This window comes from Cervus elaphus, chromosome 21 (genome assembly GCF_910594005.1).
Source record: "Cervus elaphus chromosome 21, mCerEla1.1, whole genome shotgun sequence".
Lineage (NCBI taxonomy): Eukaryota > Metazoa > Chordata > Mammalia > Artiodactyla > Cervidae > Cervus > Cervus elaphus.
In genome coordinates, this window is record NC_057835.1 from 7,499,133 (window position 1) to 7,518,148 (window position 19,016).

A 19,016-nucleotide genomic window follows, 5' to 3' on the forward strand; every position below is an offset into this window, starting at 1 on the left:
CAGTTCCCCTGAGTGCGCTGTCAAAAGCTCCTGGTCCTCCTGGGCCCTGCAGAGCGGCTCTGCTTCTGGAGCTGCTTTGCCAGAGTTGGTTCTTGGTTCTTGTTTGATTTGGTGTGTTGTGCTGGAGGGCAGGAACTTGGGATGGAGGTGTTTTACAACTTTAATTCTAGGAAAGCGAAGAAAAGTTTTGGAGGAGTTGAGTCACTGAAATATGTGTGGAGATCATTTTCAGGGTTAATGTTTGTGGGAAGGTGGTAGACAGGAAGGAAGGCTGCCTCAAGACCCTCTGAAGACCCCCATTTTGTGAATAAAGGTGTCTTTTAAGCATCAGGACAGCTCAGTACAAATGAGATAGATTGGACTCTGTGGTCTTGGGGCTGTTTACTCAAAAAACCTGTTTTTTAGTGTCTGGAATTCCAGACGTTGTCCTGAGACTTCCCTAGGTGCTAAGCAGGATGGACATGATTCATGTTCTTGTATGATACAGGTTTTGTTGGGGTGCAGAGAGCACCAGACAGCCGATCTCCGCCGTGGGGAGAGAGTATGCAGACAGCTTGGGGAGTCAGTGCTTGCGGGGCCAGGACCAGCGTGGTCGGCACAGGCCTCCCAGGGGTTGCAGTGCCCACGTGGACCCCGGAGGATGAGAGTGTGTGGCCCGGCACGCAAGTGTTCAAGGAGAGAAAACGTCACATGCAAAGGCCCAGGCAAGAGAGCTTGGTCTTTGTGGATGTGTGAGGGTAGTTTACTTAGAGCAGTGGTTGCAGGTGTTTATAGGTGAAGTGTTCTTGGTGAGGCTGGAGGGTGGTCAGCAGCCTGATTGTGAAGGAGGGTGCGGAACCCAGGTAAGGATCCGGATCTTTATCCTGAGGGCCGTGGGGAAGGACTCCAGGGTGGATTTTTGTTAATTCATGTAATTACCATTCAGGGTAGATGGTAGTGGGTGAGACCCTGCTGGAAGCAGCGGTTCCCTAGCCTCTCCAGCCCCCTGCTCCACTCCACATCACCCCCCTCTGTAACCGTCTTCCCTCGTGGACTTTCTGCAGGTTACCTCCCAGACGCCGCGTTCCGTGTGGAACCGTGTCATCCACGGCTTCAGCTTTAGGTGATTTTTGGTTTTCTGATGTGGGGTGTGTGACTGAGCCTGGTGGCACTGTGTGGAGGGCGGGAGAATGCCTTCCCAGAGGGGCCTGCGGGAGGATGGGAGGGGCTGGCTGTAGCAGGAGTGGGCAGCAGGGAAGGAAGTGCACAGAGGTGGAGCTGGATGGTGTGGAGGCTGCACCCCTCAGAGGTGTAAGCAGGCTTCATGGGAAATGGGGCATTCAGAGTGTTAACGTTGGTTATACATTTTGAATGTCCCCAGATCTGAGCCTAGGAGGTACCGGAACTCCTGAGTCCCAAGTGATAATCTGAAACTGTTGATTTCATGTATTGACTCATGGGGAAAAAAATCCTTATAGAACACCCGTCACAAAAACTCAATACAGTTGGCATCTATCTGGCTGTGCAGAGCAGTCAGTGGAGCCAGGCTATGCTGTCGAGCTGCTCTGGTTGTCAGGCACGAACAGGGCATTTAAGAAGCTGCTCCATGTTTGGCTCCACCAGGGGGTGCGGGCATCAGAGGGGTTGGAAATGTCACCAAGGTGTGTGAGCACCAGTCCCACCTGTGTGGCATAGTCGTAGCATCCCAGAGGGAAGGAAGCATTCGTGACAAGGTCATGCAAGACCCTGGGTGGTTAGATCGGATCCTTTTGAAAGAAATATCATTGCATTTGAAGTGCTGAGGCAAAATCTTGACAAATAAGGTCCCCAAAGACTCTCAATGATTGCCAGCTCCAGGGCAGCTCTTCTGTAAATGCCTGGCAGTTCTCCTGTGTGGTCAGGACCCTGCGTTTAGTTCAGTGGGTCCTCTGCGTGCACATTACCTGCTGTCTGAGGCTTCAGTCTCATGCTCATAGCTCTGTGAAGAGCGCGTCTTTATGTTTCCAGTCTTACATTGTGATTCAGGAATTTGGGTGAAGGAAATAGTCGTCATCATAATAGCTGCCATTTATGTGTCAGTCATGTGTCAGATTATTATTTAGTTTTTTATAATAGTTCAGTAAGGTAACACTTACTGTTCCCATTTTATAGAGAAGCTGGACTTGGAGACGTTAAGAAACTTGCCCAAGGTTTCATTTGGTGGTCACCAAGTTTTCAGGTTCTTTTACCGTAAATCTTTGCCCGTAAATGGTCCTGCTGTGGGTCTTGCTTTCATAGTGAGAGTCGCAGGTCGTTCCCTCTGCACCGCGCCTCTTTTCCGCGCTGTCAGCCGCACGTCGACCGCGGTGCCTGTTTTCGGCATGTCTGTGTCACCTGTGCTGACCTGCGTTACCGCTGTTTCTGCAGAGCTCTGCTGGTAGGTCACAGTCCAGGGTTCCTGGCTCAGACTGAGCAGAGAGATGGTTTCCCCAAATACTGGGAAAACTAGGGAAGTGGGTCCATTCCTGTCTCTTTTCCTGTGGTTTTTATAGACTTTGGTCTACTCCTGATGAATTCTGAAATCAGAATACACCAACTCCTCAGCATTTCTTCTTTAACTGTCTATTGGAAAGGATAGATGTCTCTTAAAAGAACATTTGCAGCAAGGTGGATGAACTTGGGAGGAATTATGCTAAATGAAATAAGTCAAAGAAAGGGAAGTGCTGTGTGTTATTACTTATATGTGAAACCTAAAAATACAACAAACTAGTGAATATAGCAACAAAAAAATCAGACTTACAGAGAACAAACCAGTGGTTACCCCTGGAGAGAGGGTATTGGGGAGGGACAGTAGAGGGGTGGGGGTGTAAGAGGTACAAACTATTAGGTATAAAGTAAGTTGCAAAATGAGCAATATAGCCAGTGTTTTATAATAACTATAGATGGAGCATAACCTTTAAAAATTGTGAATCACTGTATTGTACACCTGTAACTTAGGTAATATTGTACAGCAACTATACTTCAATTTTTTAAAAAGTTCTATTGTTTGACCATGTGACATGTGGGCTCTTTGTTCCCCGACCAGGGATTGAACCTGCCCTTCCTGCTTGGCAAGCGCGAGTGTTAACTGCTGGACAACCAGGGAGGTCCCTATACTTCAGTTTTAAAGAAAAGATCTCAGTAAAAATTTCAATTGAAAATACGGCCAAAGGGTTTGAGTAGGTATGTCGTTCATTTCACTGCCATATAAGTACCATGAGCTAACCGATTGCGCAACTGGAGCTCCTATTTCGTTCATTTCATATGGATAAGAATAAGCACACAGAAGGATGCTCAGCATCATTAATCATTGGGGAAGGGCAGACAGCAACTACATTGAAGTACCACTGCAACGCAGTTAGAATGGTTAACATTAAAACTAGACAACACGAGGTGACAGTGTCCAGTGACAGAGATGTGAAACAGATCTCTCTTACTTTGCTGGTGGGAATGCAAAGTATAACCACTTCGGAAAACAATTTGGCAGTTTCTTATAAAGTTGAATATATACTTATCATACAATCCAGTAATCCTATTTTGAGATATTTATCCAAGAAAAATGAAAATTTATGTCCCTGTGCATGAATGTTTATAGCAACTTTATTCATAATCATTTAAAATGGAAAACAACTTGAATGCCCATCAGCTGGAAAACGGATGAGCAGATTGGGGTCCACCCCTGCAGTGGAATCCTGTTCAGCAGCAGCAACAGGAAGGAGTTAGCTACCAACATAGGCAGCAAAGTGGTGCGTCTCCAAAGCATTCTGCCTGTTGAGAACATGAAGCGCTCGTGTTGCTGGGGTTCCATTGATGTAACATCCTGGTAAAGGCAGAGCTCTGAGAGCAGACATGAGGTGAGTGGCTGCCTGGGCTGCCGGACAGAGACCTGTGTTCCGGGGTCATGAGGACACTCCTTGGGGCGACGGAAAGCAGCCGTTCCTCCATGTGGCAGTGGCCACGCCACAGAGGACGTTCATCAGAGCTCCTGGGCTGGAGGTCTTCCTGTATGGAAATTGTACCTCAGGCTTCAAAGATAGGTGACTTCTGTGTGTATACACACAGATACTGCACACACTTGAGCTCAGGTTTTCTTTCAGGCTGGATTAAACTTTATTTTTCTGGATGAGGTATCCTGGAAGTTTAAGTGAAGTAGATTTTAGCCATAGACACAGCTTCTGAAAACATGTAACCTTGAAGTCCTTGGCTGATTTTTGTATGCTTATTTATTCATGATCTCTAAAGCCTTTATAATGTAGTTTATCTTCATATAACATGATTGTATATTACAGATGTTGTGTAATTAGCATAAGTAAAAGATGTTTTAAAAGTTAAATTATTTTAGGGGATTTCAGGTTCTTGTAGCTCTGGAGAAAAATAGTTTTACCAGTGTTTACAATTAATAAATAATGTTTTCTCTGGTTAATGAGACAAATTTAATTATGTAGTCTTCAGCTGTTTTGTTTAGTCAGCTGTAATTGTAGGATACAGGTATATTTTACACTGCTAGAAATACCAAGAACGCACACAGAAAATGATACACATTGGCTTCACTGAGCTTAAGACTTAATTGCAATTGTAAGTACAGTTTTTTAGAAGCATGCAGGAGAGTTGCTTGTTATTGCTCTGTGGTGCTTTTTGATGTCCTCCAGAGCAGTTATTTAGCATTTTTTCCCAGTAGGCCCTTGTTTATGTATAGAGTGCGGAGGGAAATTAAAGTGCAAGGTTGTGTATGAGGGTTTTAATTTTTATTTAAAAATCAGAATTTGTTTGACTTTAGAAAGTAAGAAGGCCACTGTTTTAAATGATGACTTAATGATTTTATGATGGGAGGACACCACTCTGTGTGGTTACAGCAGGGTCAGTGGTACAGTGAAGCTGGTTTCTGCCCCTTTGTTGCACGTGCCCCTCTGTGTTTGCGGCCCTCCTTACTCTCCCCTGGACACGTAAAGCTTCCTACCGTGTGTGTGTCCAGCCCGGCTCACCGCAGCTCCTGCCTGCCACCCTCTGTGCAGTGAACACACGGCCAGGATCCGCTAGTGGCCTCTTGGCAGCGTATTGAGGAACAGAAGAGAGGGTGAAGTTGTCCTGCTTATGTTCTGCTGTCTGGCTCCATCCCTGTGTTTTCCGCTGGACCCTGCATTAACTTAATCCTGGTCCAGAGGCCGAGGAGAAGGCTGGGGTGCTTCCTTCAGTTGACGGCATTTCCAGGTGCTGCGGGGGTCCTGTTGCATGAACTTGGGGGACGGTTCGCGGGGTATTCGCTTTGATTTGGCTCGTGTTGTTGCTGCACACGTGTGGAGTGTCTCCTGAGAGGTTTTGGTACAAGTTGCCTAAAGTTATTGTATACGCAGAATAGGAAAAACAAGTGGATTATACACTTAAAAAATATGTAACCGTATTTATTTTCCTATATATTTTAAAGGATACTTACCAGGTCTTTTAAACAAAATGTACTGAAAGATAGCAAACTCACTTTTAGCCTTTCTGGGTGACTTGGGATCTGCAGTATGAACACTTGTTGCCTTCAGTGTGCAGTAACAGAGCTTTTGCCTTTTGCCTTTTTATCTGCGATGAACCTTTTTCTCTCCTTCACATCCCAGTGTTTTGGTTTGTTGGGCCTCCTTGTGCTTTGGGCACATGAACTGGGCTTAACAGCAAAATGACAGTGGTCTACCTTAGGTTGACTGCCTCAGAAAGCCCCTCCAGCCCCCTTTCTAGTTTGCTGCTCCTTGTTTTTTGTTTTTTAATTGTTTAAAATTGAAGTATAGTTGCTTTACAGTGTTTCAAGTGTACAGTGTGTTTTGTTTTTTTTTAGATGAAAAAATTTTTTTTCTTTTATAGAAAAGTTGTAAAGATGTGGTATAGGGAACTCCTGAATATCGCACTTCACCTGGATTCACCAGATGCTAGACCAATGTTCTGTTACATCTGCCTGCACGCCCTCCCCAACCCTGTTTTCCTCTTTCCCCACCCCACCCTCTCTCTGTCTTTCCGTGTACGTGCACATGTGTATTTACTGTGAGAGTAGGTTGCAGTGGTCGTGCCTTTTACCACTTAGATACTGCGATGAGTCAGGACTGGGGAAACAGAGACTCTTGGAGGGCACAAACAAAACCCTGTGTGCACCAGGAGAGAGGAGCAGTGACCCCACAAGAGACTGGGCCAGCCTTGCCTGCGAGAGTTCGGGAGTCTCCGGTGGAGGCGTGGGTCCACAGTACCTGCCGTGGGGCCAGGGACTGACTGCGGCAGTCCTGGGAGGTGCAGCATGCGGGCATAGGTCCTTTTGGAGGAGGTCACCATTACCTCTGCCAAAGCCAAACTATAGGGAAGGAACATAGCCCCACCAGTCAGCAGAAAATTAAAGGTTTACTGAGCATGGACTTGCCCACCAGAGCAAGATCCAGTTTTCCCCACAACTAGTCCCTCCCATCCGGAAGCTTCCACAAGCCTCTTATCCTCATCCATCAGAGGGCAGACACAATGAAAACCACAGTCACAGATAACTAGCCAAACTGATCACATGGACCACAGCCTTGTCTAACTCAGTGAAATTGTGAGCCGTGCCTTGTGGGGCCACCCAAGATGGATGGATCATGATGGCGAGTTCTGCCAAAACGTGGTCCACTGAAGAAGGGAAAGGCAAACCACTTCAGCCTTCTTGCCTTGAGAACCCCATGAACAGTGTGGAAAGAACAGAATGACCGTGATGTAATTCATGTAATGATCAAATTTACAAAAGTTAACATTGCCTTTGCAGCTCACACACTTATCACAATGTAGACACCGTTGTCATTTTGTTGTGAATCCAAGTTTGTGTGCCTGTCCCGCACGGAGGCCAAACAAACCAAAATGCTGGAATTTGAAGGAGAGAGGTTTATTGCAGGGCCAAGCAAGGAGAATGGGTAGCTCATGCTCAAAAGACCTGAATCCTGGCTGGTTCTTGGGGCACAATTCCAGGGGAGAGGGCGACTGCAGGGTGTGTGACCCTCCTCTGATTGGCTGGTGAGAGGTAACAGGTGGTGTTCAAGGAATCTCAATCACCAGTCTTGCACTTCCGTCCAGTTTGGGTTCTGCTCAGCCTGAAGTTACGGTCCTCCACCTGGGTGGGGCCCTTAGTTGCTGTAGAAGACCTGTATTAGATGGTTACACGTTATCTACCCTTTGAGGAGGAACCAGGACCCTGCTTTATTCACACGCTGTTGTTTCTACTGCTCCTCCTCTCTTTCTGCATTCCCTTACCCCTCTAATTAGTAACTGTTTGAATCTGTCCTTTGCAACTCAGGGAAGGTCTTGGAGGCTGAAACCTTCTTCCTACAAACAAGAAATGGAGGACACAGCAAGGCTTTAGTGCCTAGGAGGGCCCCAGGGCCCCAGAAAGTTCCTTCATGCCCCTCCATGGTCACAGTCCCTGTCCCAACCACTCGTTGCTCCCCTCCCCCCATAACTACTGTGTTGCTTCCACTTCAGGTCATTTTTGCCTATTCTGGGAGTTCATGTCAGCAGAATGGTACACTGCTTATAACTGTGAAAGGTGATTTTTAGCATGATGTAGTAGAGATTCATCTATATTGCTGTGTAGTTGGTTCCTTTCTATTGCTGAGTAGTGTTTCCTTGCAAGAGTCTATCCTGTTTTGTCTATCCATTCTTTCTTCATCAGTTCAGTTCAGTTGCTCAGTTGTGTCTGACTCTTTGTGACTACATAGACTGCAGCATGCCAGACTTCCCTGTCCATCACAAACCCCTGCAGCTTGCTAAAACTCATGTCCATTGAGTTGGTGATGCCATCCAACCATCTCATCCTCTGTCGTCCCCTTCTCCTCCTGCCTTCAATCTTTTCCAGCATCAGGGTCTTTTTTTTTTTTTTTTTTAATTATTTTTTTTAGGGTCTTTTCAGATGAGTCAGTTCCTCACATCAGGTGACCAAAGTATTGGAGTTTCAGCTTCAGCATCAGTCCTTCCAATGAATATTCAGGACTGATTTCCTTTAGGATGGACTGGTTGGATCTCCTTGCTGTCCAAGGGACTCTTTAAGAGTCTTCTCCAACACCACAGTTCAAAAGCATCAGTTCTTTGGTGCTCAGTTTTCTTTATAGTCCAACTCTCACATCCATACATGACTACTGGAAAAACCATAGCTTTGACTAGATGGATCTTTGTTGGCAAAGTAATGTCTCTGCTTTTTAATGTGCTGTCTAGGTTGGTCATAACTTTTCTTCCAAGGAGCAAGCGTCTTTTAATTTCATGGCTGTAGTCACCATCTGCAGTGATTTTGGAGCCAAAAAAAATAAAGTCTGTCATTGTTTCCATTGTTTCCCCATCTATTTGCCATGAAGTGATGGGACCGGATGTCATGATCTTCATTTTATGAATGTTGAGTTTTAAGTCAACTTTTTCACTCTCCTCTTTCACTTTCATTAAGAGACTCTTTAGTTCCTCTTCGCTTTCTTCCATAAGGGTGGTGTCATCTGCATATCTGAGGTTACTGATATTTCTCCTGGCAGTCTTGATTCCAGCTTGAGCTTCATGCAGCCCAGCATCTTGCATGATACACTCTTTTCATATAAGTTAAATAAGCAGGATGACAGTATACAGCATTGATGTGCTCCTAGCTACTGATTTTACTATCTACAGAATCTCAGGCAGTTTCCATTTTGACAGAGGGAAGCCTGTTCTTTCTTTTGGCAAAACTTTCATTTTGTTTTGTTATTATACTGATATGGGATGTTTGGTTTATTCTGCATTGTGTTTCATGCAAAATAGCTTTTCTCACCTGGCTTACCACATGCTTTGTTGTTTGTCCTGACCGTAACCATTAATCCCAACTCCTTCAAGCAAAGGTCATTTTCTTCCAGCCACTTGCTCATCTGTCAGTGATGTGTTAGTGTAGTGAGCAGTGAGTGTAGCTGGGCCTGGTGAGTGAGCGTGAGAAGGGAGACGCCTGAGATCTTCATTGGTCAGCAGACTGCCCAGCACCTGCGTGACCCTAGCCCTGTGCTCTGCACTGCTGAAGGAGAGTTTTTCCCCCAATCTTGCAGATGATTGGTTGGAGATTTGGAATCATTTTTGGCTCTTCTTGTAGTTTTTAATGTACATTTTAATAACAATGTCTCCCTTTAAAACAATATCTTTGTTTATGAAATTGAGATTAGTACAGCTTAAATATTAATTTTTCATTATGTAAGCCTTTGTGAAGTGACATATCATAAAATGAAGAAGTGTGTACCTGCTATGTAGTTTCTACCTACTAGTGACAGTGGTTTTGAAATATAAAAGCTTGGTAGAATAGTGGTATTTGGGTGTATGTATGACATTTTCTCATAACCTCTGTCACATTAGACATACGCCGGAACAAGGGGTGAATGTGACTTCAGGCATCAAGATCAGACTCATTCTTCAGATTTAAATGGGAAAGATTTGGGTGTCCTCAAGTGGTAGTTTTCTTCTGGACCTGCAGCATTGATGCAGGCTGCCTGTTGTGTTTATGTGGAAACTCTTGATCCTAAATTGATCCTCTTGGTAGCTGAGGGCAAGTGAGACTTGGTCAGTCTTGGAGCTGCATTTTCACTGTTCAAAGCTGAACTTCACTGCCTTGTATGTCAGTAACAGGGGTATTTAACATATTTGAGAAAACTGATCACCTGTGTGCTTAATTTTGTCATAATTTATACACGATTTAAAAAATTACTAAAAATATATTTGTTCTCTTGAGTGCGACTTTTAATCTTTAGAATAAATCCTTAGTTTGGGCTTCCCTTGTTGCTCGGCTGGTAAAGAATCTGCCTCCAATGTGGTAGACCTGGGTTCAGTCCCTGGGTTGGGAAGATCCCCTGGAGAAGGGGACGGCTGCCCACTCCAGTTTTCTGGCCTGGAGAATTCCATGGACTGTCTAGTCCATGGGTCGCAAAGAGTCGGACTCAGTGACTCTGACTTGACCTGACTTAGGTGCGAAGTTCAGCATAAACTTGCACTCGTTAGGTACTGAGGAGTTTTCTGTGTGACGCACACTTCTAGATGACTGAAGAAAATGTACCTGCCTTTCTCTTTGCTCCCAAACCCCCCGGCTCCCCAGACCTTACTTTTGTTCAGGTGAGAAGATGGGAAAGGGGACAGGGTGTAGCTTTTTTTGCAGGATGTTCTGATTGTGAAAGTGGTGTCAGTTCTTAAGTGGATTTTATCTGGAAGAGGGTAGAAAGCATGGTGTTTGCACAGCATTTACGCGTTTGCACAGCATTTATGCAGTGATCGTGATGGTGGTGTTACTCCAGGACACGTTGCGGCTGCTGTCGGGAGCTTTCCCAGACGGCAGAGCAGAGTGGTTTCCTTAGCTGAGCAGCAGACTCCAAGGGTGCCTTCTTTTTCAGTGCCTGACTCTGTAAGGGAGACAAAAATGGGTTCACTGTGGATTGTGATAGATGTACAGAGAGGAGATGGGTTTCTTAGACAACTGTGAGAATGATGTGGAGAATGACTGAGTTTGGGATGTTGGAATGAGATTGTCCTGAGTATAGTTTTCAGCAGAAGAAAGAATTTCAGTCAGCAACTGTATGTAGAGATCATATTGTATTTGTAGCAAGTATAGGTGGTAACTTCAAGGTCACATGGAAAGAGTTGTGAATGTCCTGGAAATCTTGGGACTAGGAATGTGTAATTATATTTTACAGGAAACCCTGCGGGTGGTGATGCTGTTATTTTTGTGTTCTCTTTTGTTCTTCTTAGATGAATTCATATTTCTATTTCTTACTTAAAGATAATATTTGATTTCCATTTAAGGCTTGGGAAATATACATTAGGAAATTCCTGTACTCCGAGTTCTTAGGTGGTAATTCAAGGATCCCAGTGAGAGGACTGTGCTTTAAACCACCTGTAATCATATCTAGACTGTGTATGTAGAGCAAAAAATAAATGCATGTTCTCTCATAAATTCTTTAAGTGCATTTTGTACAGATATATTTATTTCATAACCTTTTTTTTTTAAGCAAAATCAGATTTGGAGTTACTTAAAGGCACAACTGAAGTAATTAAAATTTCCCCAGGAAATAATTATAAAAGTATGCAGTAATGATTATAAAAAGAAAATTTAAAGTATTTTTGCAGATTCTTGGCCCTTATTCTCCCAATCACATAATGGGAAGCAATATAGGTTTTTTAAAAATATGTAAATTTGGCATATATATGTTAAGTAACTCTTGTGTTATAGGAGACCCATGTTCCTATGTTTTATAATTAGATCTTGTTTTCTGCCTACAGTCAGAATTCGAATGTTTTCAGTTGTTCTTGTTAGATACCTTTTCATCTGTTTCTGATGTTTAGTTTTCTGCTTTTGAATGAACCACTTAATTATTAGTTAAAGATGCATGCACAGGGCATATCACCAAAGAAGAATAAGCTGTATAATGGCTTTATTTAACTGAAGAAATTTCTTCTCTAAAAGATTATCTTTCTAGGAAGTTTTTTTTAAATGTTCTCTAGACTATCTTATAATGGATTGAAGAGCTGTAGGTAAATGTAAAATGTTTAAATCATTTTGTAGATTTAAAACTTTCATGGGACTTAGGTTGAAAATTTTATATAGTGTTTAATATGCATGTTAAGCACTTTTATGTTGGGCTTCTTTCACTGAGCATAATGTTTTCTGATTTTGTCCACATTGTAGCCTGCATCAGTACCCTTCCTTTCATTGCTGAGTAATGTGCGGCAGGAAAGACAGTACATTTGCTTTTAGGTTGTTAGCTTGCCAAAGCTTCTCATGCTTCTCTGACCTCTGGCGGCAGTTTTCTGTGGATGCTGAGCCTGGGCTCTCAGCCTCCTCCTTGTTCACAGGATTGGCAAATAAACACCAAAGTTCAAAGTAGCTGCAGGAGACCCGCTCGGCTTTGTGGTTCTTCGCCCTCTGAAGTCTTAGCCCCTCTTGTTCTCACTCCCCAGCATCTCTCTGATTATTGTACTTTATGCAGTTTTCCTGTTTTTCTAGGGGACATGCTGTTACACCTCCCTTGGATTCAAACATCTCAAAAAAAGGGGGAAGGAGGAATCTTTGAATAAGTGAGTTGTTACAGACTCTCCTCTCCTGTGAAGCCGTCATGCCCTGCCCATGTGGCTTGTGAATTTGAGCGGTTGCTGCTTTTATTCCAGCTCTTGGGACCTAAATAAGAAGGGTTTCTGCTGTTTCATAGGAGGTGCAAATAGCCTTAAGCAAGCATGGATTTTGCTTACACATTTTTAGGGCTTGCCTCCTTCCTTTAAGATCAGACATTAATGAATTCAGGAGTTTGTTGGTTCAGTGTAAAAAATGCATCACAACTGTTTCCAGTAAAATAGATATGCTTTTACAGTTTAGTTACTGTGATTCTGGTGTTTAAAAAGAAGTATTGAATCCCTTTATTGTTCTCAGAGGGAACTTTCAGAGTCGAGTGACTGTATTTAACACGCCTTGGGCAGAAATGTTTCTAGTTTCACAAAGCCCTAGGTGATTGCGCTAGGTGTGGGGAGCCTTGGGGTTGTGGCGGGTGGGCCAGTGGGCGGAAGTGGAGTGTGGGAATGGGAAGATGTGGGCAGGACTCCGGCGAGGCGTTTCTCAGGGACCCCAAAACACTTGGTCATCAAGATAAGTGGTGTCTGAGCAGTATTTTTAGAAGTCAAGAATCAACACGAAAGGTCCATGATGGATGGAACCAAACTTTTAATGAAGACAGGGTCATTATTACTTTTTTTTTTTTTTTTAGGGTCATTATTACTTATTTTTCCTTTTGCCCCAGTGCTGCTCCTTGTTCTGTCTTAACTTCTACTTTGGATTTAATTTGCTAGTGCTTTTTCTCATTTAAGGTAAAAAGAAACCAGACAACTCATGTTTTTGCCCTTTAAATATAAGTGCTTAAAGTTAAAAATTTCCTCTGTGTACTCTTTCAACTCCATCCTAAAGATTTTGATCTTCTGTTGTTAATTGTCAGTCCTGTGCTGAACATTTTCTCAATTTCTCTTTTGATGTGTTGTTTGACTGTGTGTTATTTAGAAAAATAATGGGAACTTTACCAGATATCATTTCTTTAAACAGTTATTTTCTTTTTTTTTTTTTAATTTTATTTATTTCTGGTTGCACTGGATCTTCGTTGCTGTGCAAGGGCTTTCTCTAGTTGTGGTGCTCAGGCTTCTCACTGTTGCGGCTTCTCTTGTTGCAGAGCTCAGGCTCTGAAGTGCGGGCTCAATAGTTGTGGCACCCAGTCTTAGTTGCTCCGAGGCATGTGGAATCTTCCCCGACCAGGAATCGAACCTTTGTCCCCTGCGTTGGCAGGCAGGTTCTTTTCCACTGTGCTACCAGGGAAGTCCTAAACAGTTATTTTCTTGTGTTCATTTATTATTTTTATTACTTAAAATATATATATTGAAAATCCTTGCAGTTTAGGACTGGGAGTTACCTTAATTCTCTATAGAACATGTTCCTTTTTTTCTTTTCATTAATGAATATTTTCCAGTATCAGTGAAAACTTTTTAGCAAACACTGTTTTTTTTACACATGTATGTAGTCACTCATCTTTATATTCCAGGCTTTATTTGCTCATTCCCCTTCTTTTCAGCATGGAGGCAGTTCCCAGTTTTTTCAGTGATTCAGAGAAACCTCTGAACCATTTAACCCTTGAACAGTGCAGGAGGTTTACTGGGGGTTTCCTCAACCAGTCTGCCAGGAGCGTGGTTATTGGGACTTGTGTGTTCTCTGTGAGCTCTCAGCTTCCTGGGGACCCGGGGTCTGTCCTAGGTACTCTTGGATTCCTGGTGCTTATTAAGTCACTGTGCCAGCCCAGAAGATGCAAAGTAATACCCTGATGATGTCAAAGCCCTTTATGTTATGATATTTAATTCTCCTAACAGCTGTGAATGGTAGATATAATTTTAAAGTTCATTTAACTGATGAGAAAACCAAGTCAAAGAGAAGTTAAAAAAGAAAAAAAGTGCCCTAGGTCACATATCTACTGTGTGGCAAGGTCAGAATTCAAGGAATATTTCAAACAAACTGAATGGACAGCTTGAGGCTTTCAGGCTTAGGCTTTGGAGTCACGTGTGGCCTTGACTTTTACAAAGTCTCATCAGATCTTATGTCCCGTACCTCTGTAAGCCTGTTTCTTTTCTTGAAAATGGTGATACTAGTAATGATCTCAGATTTTATTAAGGGGTTAATTTTTGTAAGCCACATAAAGCCCTTGTCCAGTGCCAGACCAGCGTCAGCAGCGCTGGGCCTGTATCTAGCCTAGTCCAGGATAGGTTGTTGTCTCTCTTTTTCCTTCTTCTTGGACTTCAGGCTTGTTCTGATGTCTCCAGGCTTTCCCCCTTGTCCATACAGGTAGACATATTTGTGTCACATTTGCAGATTTGTTGTAAAATGTGAGATGCATTCTTTTAAAGTGGTTTTAACATTTTAAGTTTTTTATTGGGATAGGCAAAAAATACAGAACATAAAATTTGCCATCTTAGCTGTTCTTAAGTGTGTGGGTCAGTGGTGTTAAGTGTATGAACGTCATTGAGAAACAGATCTCTAGGCTTATCTTGTAAATCTGAAGCTCTGTACCCCCTTTCCCCTCTCCCCGCCTCCTGGTAGTCACTGTTCTACTTTCTGTTCCTATGAGCTTGACTACCTTAGATGCCTCGAATAAGTGGAATCACACAGTACACATACAGTACCTGTGCTTGTTTCACAGGTCACAGCATTTCCTTCCTTTGAAAGGCTGAATAATATCCCACTGTAATATACACTGCATTTTTGCATTCAGCCATCGATGAACACTTGGGTTGCTTCCGCTTCTTGACTGTTGTGGATACTTGCTATGAACAGAGGTGTGCGGATCTCTTCAAGACCCTGCCTTCAGTTCTTTTTGATGTAGGATTCCCCAAGTGGAACTGCTCGATCATGTGGTAGTTCTAGTTTTGACTCCTTTGAAGAACCTCCGCTCTTTTTCTGTAGCAGATTCACCATTTACGTTCCCACCAATGGTATGCAAGAGTTTCTGTCTCCCCATCTCTGCCAACACTTGTTATTTTCTTTTTTTTTTAAATAGTAATAATAATCCTGATAAGGGTGGCGTTGGTTTAAAAATTGAAGTATGGTTGATTCATAATGTGTCAATCTCTGCTGTACAGAGAAGTGACTCAGTTATACACATACATATATTCTTTTTTTAAATATTCTCTTCCATTATGGTTTACATAGGATATTGAAGATAGTTCTCTGTGCTGTGCAGTAGGACCTTGTTTATCCGTTCTAAATGTAATAGTTTGCATCTACCAACCCCAGACTCCCAGCTGCTCCTCCCCTTCTCCCCCTCCTCCCTGGCAGCCACAAGTCTGTTCTCTGTGAGTCTTGTCTTTAACAGATAGATTCATTTGTGCCATATGTCAGATTCCATATATAAGTGATATCATATGGTATTTGTCTTTCTCTTTCTGACTTCACTTAGTATGGTAATCTCTAGTTGCATCCATGTTGCTGCAAATGGCTTTGTTTCTTTCTTTTTTTATGGCTGAGTTTAATAACTTTTTAATGATAAAAAATTTTAGGTAGAATTGAAAAAGTGACTCTGTATGCTTGTGGCTGAGTTGGAATAGCATCTGTTGACACCAGTGTGACAAGACCAGAGTCATGGAGGAGGGAGATGGACAAAGGAAGCCAGCCAACTGTGCAGCTGTGTTTGGAAAGAGAGAAGCCTCATTGGTGCCTCTTACTCAGAGTATAACTGGAGTCAGGACTGGATCCGAGCTGGGTGCTTCTGTTGGGTTACACTGTAGAAACGCCTTCTTTTTCCAGGCCACTGTGAGGGATAATTTAAAATGTAGGTGGTTGATGTGTCCCTCATTATAGCTGAGGAATGTAGGTTGTAGAAGAGGCTCATTTACCACCAGGGGTCCCCCTGGCCCCAGCGCCCCTTTTAGCTACAGCCCTCTGTGCTCAGCCTGCAGCCGCACGGCCTGGTTTTTAACCAGACGCCAGAGGTTCTGAACCTTGGGCTCTCTCCGCTTCACTTACCTAATTTGGGGAGCCAGTGCTTTGATACTGTCGCTGTTTGCTAAATAAGGTGAGTGGTCAAACTATGGATAAATTGGATTTATAGGGTAAAAAATATATGATGATGAAATGATGAGGTAAGTTGGATATGTATATGCCTATTCAATGAAAGTTTCAAAGTTGAACAGTCTCAACATATTAATTAACTGCGTGATTGCTTTTGATCGTCTGTGTCTCTGGTCAGCACACACAGGCCACCCTCGACCCCGTTGCCTGTTCAGTGTGTTTAGGCTGAAAGTTTGGCTTGGGGACTGTCTTCCCTCGCCCTGTGTCACTGCTCCTCTGTTGCCATTGTGCTCTGAAAAACTACAGCAGCGTCTTCTCACACATGTCAGGGTCCTGTTTTCCCTCTTAAACTCTCAATTGATTCTTAACCTGGAACTTAGTGTTGATCTTTTATGTGGCAAAATAAGAAATGGCCATGAACTAGTGTCTCTGAGAACCCTCTAGTTCAGGATTATTTAGATTAATAATAGGTTCAGGGCTTTCTGCCTTTTTAGAAGACATTTTCCCTCTGTCTCATCTCTTGAGTGTGGCTTCATCCATTACGATAGATGGGTGTCTCCTGGTGGTTTGGATGCGTCTTTCAGGTACCAGCTGCAAGCTCAGCATCTTGTCTGAGTGTGTTCTGGGTAGGATTGCTGACACCAGGGACCACCGCGGGGTGCTGTGTACGGGAGAGAGTGGCCTGTCTGTCTCGTGTTCTGCCCTCAGGCACATTTCTTCTCTTTCTCTTTGTCCCTTTGGTCCTCGCCGTGACCCAGTAGTCATCCTCTGGAGGCCAGGTGGGGCCTGCCTCCCCCCCTCTCTGGAAAGCTTTGCAGCCTCTGCAGGCAGCGTCACTGGGGTGGTGGTTGAAGGGTGTGGTCTGGCTAGTACCCGAGTGCCGGTGCTAGCTTGATGTTGGGTATGCTACTTCATTTCTCTGCTCCTCGGTTTGTTCACATGTCACCTGTGGATTTTAACATCATCTACATCATTGGTCGGAGAAGGCAATGGCACCCCACTCCAGTACTCTTACCTGGAAAATCCCATGGACGGAGGAGCCTGGTGGACTACAGTCCATGGGGTCGCTAAGAGTCAGACACGACTGAGCGACTTCACTTTCACTTTCCACTTTCATGCATTGGAGAAGGAAATGGCAACCCACTCCAGTGTTCTTGCCTGGAGAATCCCAGGGACGGGGGAGCCTAGTGGGCTGCCGTCTATAGGGTCGCGTAGAGTCGGACACGACTGAAGTGACTCAGCAGCAGCAGCACATCGTTGGTTGTGTTAATTGAGAAAATAGGCGTAAGGCACTTAGCTAATTGGGCTTCCCAGACGGCACGGTGGTAATGAGTCCACCTGCCAGTACAGGAGACGCCAGAGAAGCGGGTTCAGTCCCTGGGTCAGGAGGGTCCCCTGGAGAAGGAAATGACAACCCACTCCAGTATTCTTGCCTGGAAAATTCCATGGGCAGAGGAGCCTGGTGGACTACAGTCCATGAGATCACAAAGAGTTGGACATGACTGAGCAACTTAGCATGCGTGCACACCAAGCAGATTGGTAAGGAACACAGACTGTGGGCCTAGCTGGCCGAGTTTGATTTCCAGCTCTGCTCCTAGAAGCTCTGTGACCTGGAACAAGTTATCTCTCTGTGCTCCAATTTCTTCATCTGTGCAGTGGAGGTGATAGAGTCTGCCTCGTGGGAGTGGTTTTTAATAACTAAATAAGTCAGTATTTTAAAAGTACTTGGAACTGGGCTTGGTGCATAGTAGGCATTAACTTGGCATCATTATTATCATATTTTCATTATTATTAGTGTTGCTCTTCTGCTGTTTTGTGACTGACATTTTCACGGTTCAGTAAGTGATAGTCGTTGTCCTTGTTTTTCAGGTGAACAGACTGAGGTTCAGGATGGTGAAATGACTCTTTCTTTGTCCCATGGGTAGAACTGGGGCTCCTTTGCATCTTCCAGTTGCAAATTCAGTGCCTTCCTCAACTTCCCCAGAGCTCCTCCAGAGTAACGGAAGGGAGGTATGGTAATTGTCACGAAGCTTGGCTGGGAAACCAAGTAATACCAGTACCATCACCTTTTGGAGTATGTTGTGCTTTGAGACCTATTGTCTGTTTGTCTTCAGAAGGTAATTATATCCATTGTTAAGACTAAGTTTCTTTAGTTCTTACCAAGTCATAATTTTTATTGATATTAAAACTTGCAGAAAATTTTTTTTCTGTGTTTGTGATGGAGACAGTGAGTCACAGTGACATTGAACGGATAATTCTCTGAGTCTGAATGGAAGTAAGCTTAGAACAGGCACCCACCTGACAGAAGTTGGGTATATTGTACCTGTCAGTTGCTAAGGGAGGTACCATGTTGTAAAAGTGTTGATTTTATTTAAATCTGTAACTTTTGATTAATGAGGCATAAAGAAAGGCAATATAAATTTTGAATTGTGTATATAATGTGAATTACATTATATGTTTTTACAAATTCCTCTTGTTGGTTGACATAAAACCATTTACCAGTGCTTTACTCTTCTAAGAAGTACTGCCGAGGAGTTTTGGTCTAACTTAAGGCAAACTATGGAAACCGTGAGAAGTGTATGAGAACTTGAACGTCAGGGTTGAATCTTTGTGAGCTGCTCTTGTGACATTTGTAAGCAGTTTGTTTCTTGATAGTCCTTTCCCAGTGACTTTCATTTCTTTCTTATTTTAAAGATTGTTTATTTCTTAAAATTTAAAAAAAAAATGTTTTTTTGGCTGTACCCTGGGACATGTGGAATCTTGGTTCCCTGACCAGGATCGGACAACAACGCCGCCCACCCCCCAACTCCCCCCAGCATCGAAAGAGCAGAGTCTTAACCACTGGGCCATCAGGGAAGTCCCCCCTGGTGACTTTCTTATTTCAGGTTTCTGTAGGGAAGCCAGAGTGGGCAGACCTACATAGTATGTGAAGGGTTCTTCTGCTCACTAACTTTGTTCATAGCAT

The 19,016-nt window shown here is 43.6% G+C and overlaps 1 protein-coding gene across 21 annotated transcripts in view; it reads left to right on the top strand.

Annotated features, from left to right (window-relative positions):
• Positions 1-19,016, top strand: part of PTK2 (protein tyrosine kinase 2) — a 208,497-nt gene that overhangs the window by 29,794 nt on the left and 159,687 nt on the right. For 12 of the 21 annotated variants that reach the window (XM_043879884.1, XM_043879885.1, XM_043879897.1 and 9 more), the window contains exon 3: positions 17,921-18,168. The exons of 6 other annotated variants lie outside the window; for them this stretch is intronic. The gene's annotated coding sequence lies outside the window, so the exon portion shown is untranslated. The remainder of the gene's footprint in view (positions 1-17,920; positions 18,169-19,016) is intronic. 3 more of the 21 variants (XM_043879891.1, XM_043879893.1, XM_043879896.1) reach the window with 1 other exon arrangement.